Source organism: Oryctolagus cuniculus, chromosome 21 (assembly GCF_964237555.1).
Source record: "Oryctolagus cuniculus chromosome 21, mOryCun1.1, whole genome shotgun sequence".
NCBI lineage: Eukaryota > Metazoa > Chordata > Mammalia > Lagomorpha > Leporidae > Oryctolagus > Oryctolagus cuniculus.
Genome location: NC_091452.1, coordinates 3,773,852 through 3,778,852, shown reverse-complemented (window position 1 = coordinate 3,778,852; position 5,001 = coordinate 3,773,852). Strand labels below are relative to the sequence as shown.

General features: G+C 58.8%; 1 long non-coding RNA gene across 4 annotated transcripts; it reads right to left on the bottom strand.

The window, feature by feature from the left end:
- Window positions 1-223: 223 nt before the first annotated feature.
- On the bottom strand, window positions 224-4,793 carry LOC138847455 (uncharacterized). 4 transcript variants are annotated; one of them, XR_011385300.1, is made up of 4 exons: window positions 4,592-4,782; window positions 3,407-3,542; window positions 2,758-3,045; window positions 224-1,204 (listed from the first exon to the last, which is right to left on the bottom strand). It is a non-coding gene; the product is annotated as an uncharacterized lncRNA (long non-coding RNA). The 4 variants fall into 4 exon arrangements; XR_011385302.1 differs by having other exon boundaries at window positions 225-1,204; window positions 2,914-3,045; XR_011385301.1 differs by lacking the exon at window positions 224-1,204 and having other exon boundaries at window positions 2,151-3,045; window positions 4,746-4,793.
- Window positions 4,794-5,001: the final 208 nt, after the last annotated feature.

Here is a 5,001-nt window from a genome sequence, read left to right as displayed (position 1 = left end):
ATACACATGGATACACACACGCACATGAATACCCATAGGCACACACACATGCACACACATGCACAATCACACATTTGTATGCATACACACAAATTCATACATGTGCAGAGATGTACACACAGATGCACATGCACATGCATTCACATGCACACCACATATTTGCACACATACATCCATATACATACAGATTCATACACACATGCACACAGATACATGTACATATATGAACACATATGCTCACACTCAAACACTCGCACACTGGCAGGAACTAAGCGATCCTCGTCTGAGGGACACCAGCTCACAAACTGCGTCATCAATTAAACATAAAGCCACTGACATTTTGAAGAACAGAAATAGAACATTAAGATTCTCACGGTGACAATGGAGAAAAGAAGGCAGACGTGAAGGGAGGAAATGCGCACAGAAACAGCCCAGTGACCAATCCCGCCCTTAGGCACCGCTGTCCTCGCCTCCAATAAGGAGCCTCCTTTTGGGCAAAAACACCTGGTGCGGGCACTTGGGGGAGCCCAAGAGCAGCGTTGTTGGCAGAAACCAGACCCTCGCCACTGTCTGGTGCAGGACACAAAGGCGCGGCTTCCCACACTCTCCCAAGAGCTGCTAGGAAGCGAGCGGGCTGGGCAGGGCCGGGCAGGGGACGCAAGGACGGGCTGTGGCCGCGCACAGGGACTCCCTGAGCCTCAGGAAAAGAGGCTCCTTTCTCAGGCTCGGAGCTTCAGGCAGGGGTGCACAGGTCCACGTAGTAGTCCTCCGCTCCACCCCTCTGCCTTTGTGCAGTGCACAGCCTGTGCACAGGGCCCTGCTGTCGTGGCACGGCAACAGCAGAGGGCGCCCTGTTGTGCGGGAGGTTCGCGGCAGCCTCAGTGGTTCCTGGACAAGCCTACAATGGCAGAAGTCTCATGGAGGTGGCACTGGTGGCCCGGAGTAGTGAGCGCGCTGGATCAGAAATGTGGAGTTGTCGCTTCTTGCCGTGAACACGGTGCTCGAATCTCAGGGGAGCGCACATCGGGAGGAGTTCGCTGATTGGCTGTTTTTGACTTTGGCGTTCCATTTGGAATTGGAAGTCCTGGCTCTCTGACTTAGTCATTGTGACATCATCCAGAGAATCTGTAGCTCACTGCAGCGTGGAGTCTATGGCGGGCACCTTTAGCCAAAACCTCAGGAGGGCCAGGTCCGGTGGTCTGACCTATTGGAAAGTCAGAGGGTTTAGTTGATGCTGCCAGTGGGGGAGGGTGGGAGGGGGACAGGAGGAGGGGGAGGGAGAGAGGAGAGGGGAGGGAAGGCAGGCAGGCTGCTTTCTCCCGACTGAATGCGAATCTCGGGAGAGACCAGCTGGACCTGCACAGCTCCTGCAGCCACGAGAGAGAACTTGGTCTGACAGTGGGGCTGATGCAGCAGGGGGAACCGAGGTGCACAGGCAGAAGTACTGGGAGGAGCCCCTGGATCCCGCTGTGCCTGCAGCCCAGCCTCCCAGCAGCTATGCCAGCGCAGGAGCTAAAAGTCCCTTCTGACAAAGCAAACAGGAAATGGTGCCACTGCTACCAGCGGTCACCTTGTTGAAGCAAAAGCAAGAGAGCCACTGGACTAGTCTCACAAATTCAGGGCCTCCAAGCTCTTTCTGATCTTTCCATGAGGAGGTGTTAATTCTCTTCCAGGCAGGAAGCCTGGAAGGGAAGAGGGAACAGCACGGAAGGAAACGGTGGCCGGAGCGCTGCACGTTCAGCTTTGGGGACAGGAAGGGCGGAGCTGACAACGTGATGGTCTCTGTAGCAGCACGCCGGGCTTGGAACACCACCCACGGGATGAAACGCCCCCTCGATGAGCTGACGGCCCCACAGATGCTGTGCCACGTGACCCCGGCCCTAAAACCTCATCACCACTGCAGAAAGTTTAGTTAGACTGTGAATTAGAGCTCTGCACGCAGTTTTCCCCAACCCACACTTTCCACGAGCTTTTTGAGGACTCCGTCTGTGTGGATTTCACATTTTCTGCACCAAAATCCACCTATTTTAACTCCATGTGACACAAACGTCTTGAAGTAGCCTCTTGTGTTGGGCCATCGGCTCCAGTCCGCTGGGCCTGGATCGCACATCCTTGCCCAGGGCCAGAGAAGGTCCAAGCAGCCCCCTAACGAGTGGGAGACGCTCATGACTTCGTGATGAGTACAAGAGAGAAAGATGGCGACCAGACGGTGACGGCGTCCAGGCAGGATTCCGCACACGTTACCCGGCAGCTCTCCTTGGAATGGCACGGTGCATCCTGCTCTCAGGCAGCCATTCTAACTATCGATGGCCAAGACTGATAATTCTCTCAAGGGCATGGCGGCTTTGTTTGGCATTGAGACTTCCTACTTTAATTTAAATTTGTCTCGCATTTTGCCCATTGAGCTGGAGCACATTTACAAAGAAAGCAATAAACAGATGTCTCTCGGCACAAAAGAGCTCTAATCTTTCACACGACTTTAATTTTATTTTCCTGTTTAATACCCATCAGTAAATATTGTGAAATAAAGACTTCAGCCCAAACAGTCTAGCCTCATGGGAGCCTCTGCAGAGTTGAGATCGAGGACACAGCGACTTGGCCAAACGGAACGGGCCGCATGGCCAGTGCGGCAGATTCGTCCTGTGGTCAAGCCATCCTCCAAGGCCCCACCTGAAGAAAATGCATGGCCCGAGAGCCTTTCGTTCAGGTCCCCCAGCCAGACAAGGTGAGCAGGAGCAGGGAGGGCTCACCACTGACCTTGGCGTGGCCTTGGGGCCACACGACGGCTCGGCGTCAGGGCTTGGGGAAGCTGGAAGCAGCCCCGTCTCCCTCAGGACCAGATCACATGTCCAGGTCCATCCGCCACCAGACTTCAAGGTCCCCAGCTGAAATGCCCACAGGGCCAGGACATACGTGAACGTGTGACGTGTCCTGGGGAGCTTCCACAGTGCACTCTTAGGATGCTACACTGCTGATGTTAGTACATCCAGGCTCCTTCACTTTCCTGCAAACAACTGCTCCTTCCAGACTGCCTTTTATTCATTTCTGATAACAGAATAAGAAGTAGTTCACTTCCCTCTTTGCTACGAAAGAAACTGAAAACATCAGTGTCATGGTCGTGAACTGGGTCCACGTCACCACACAGACGATACGGAGTGGTGAGGACTGTGGAAGACAGAGCACACACACACTTCCAAAGCCAGGGGTCTGCACCGCGCCCCACCCCCTGCGCCAGACACAAGGGCAGTGGGACCAGAACCTTTAGGTTTCCCAGAGACTAAGACCTGGCCGTTCGTGCAAAGCCTTAGAGTCTTTCAGGGCTGCCAATCATTCTTAGCACTTCCTGCCAGGGGAGGGCCTCGGCCATCATTTCCTCCTGAGATTGGCTTGAGTGTGCAACAAGTACCTCTCAGAAAGCACATGCCAAACACGTGTTCACACGCTCAGCCACGCGTGTCCCTGGTCATCCACTCCACAGCTGTTCCCTGAGCACCACGGAGAACCACAATGAGGCCCCTTTCCCGCTGTCCAGACCTCCCGTCCTGTTCGGGGACAAAGTCACCAAGCAGGTCCACAGGGTGAGCACAGAACCTCTCTGGGGGTTACTGGTGGGGAGGGACAATCTGAGGGCCAGCCCGCCTCCCAGGGACATGTCCCCTCCCATGGTGGGGCAGCCAGCCCCGCCTCCCGTGGACATGTCCCCTCCCACGGTGGGACAGCCATCCCTGCCTCCCGTGGGCTCACCCAGCCCTCCCATGGTGGACATGTCCCCTCCCACGGTGGGGCAGCCATCCCTGCCTCCCGTGGGCTCACCCAGCCCTCCCATGGTGGACATGTCCCTTCCCATGGTGGGGCAGCCAGCCCCGCCTCCCGTGGACATGTCCTGTCCAGTGGTGTGGACAGCCAGCCCCACCTCCCGTGGGCGTGTCCCCTCCCATGGTGGACATGTCCCCTCCCGTGGTGAGGACAGCCAGCCCCGCCTCCCGTGGACATGTCCCCTCCCGTGGTGAGGACAGCCAGCCCCACCTCCCGTGGGCGTGTCCCCTCCCATGGTGGACATGTCCCCTCCCGTGGTGAGGACAGCCAGCCCCGCCTCCCGTGGACATGTCCCGTCCAGTGGTGAGGACAGCCAGCCCCGCCTCCCGTGGGCGTGTCCCCTCCCATGGTGGACATGTCCCCTCCCGTGGTGAGGACAGCCAGCCCCGCCTCCCGTGGACACGTCCCGTCCAGTGGTGAGGACAGCCAGCCCCGCCTCCCGTGGGCGTGTCCCCTCCCATGGTGGACATGTCCCCTCCCACAGTGGGGCAGCCAGCCCCGCCTCCCGTGGACATGTCCCCTCCAGTGGTGGTGACGGCCAGGCCCGGAATCCGAGCTGATGAGCGAGCTGACGGGGACCCAGGGCCGTTCATTCGCCCCTCGCTCATCCGCAAACACGCGCAGAGCTGTTGGAAGTGGCCATGGGTCTCCGCTCCCTCTTGAGACGGGTGGTCTCGCAAGGCGGCTCGCGGTGCAGACGTCTGACAAGGAGTGGACCTGGCGGCCACTGTGAGCCTGGACTGAGGGGAAGGCAGGCGCCGCACTGGGGACCCACGGCGAGAGTCCGCTGGGCCCAGAGGGCCTGGGCAGCACGGGGGACAGAGACGCAGCCCGAGGGCGGCGGGAGGAGCCGCCTGCGGCCGAAGCCCAGACAGCCTGCCACGCCCGGGCCCTCGCCTCGCTGGGCTGAGGAAGCAGGTGGCCCTGACCCTGGAGGGAGGCAGAGGCCCTGGTCCTGCCAGGAAAGCCGGCATCGGGAGGCTGCCTGGCAACAGGCTCTGTGACCTCACCCCGAGCCCACCGCTGATTGGGCCAGGAGCGGCCACGTGACTGAAGCTGGGCCAATCAAACGCCTTCTCTTTACACCTGGGGAAGAGCACCCGCACAGGCAGCTGTGGGCGCCATGGGCATCACCTGCACCTGGCGTCAGACTTCAAAGGCGCCGGGCGAATGGAGAGAGGAGAC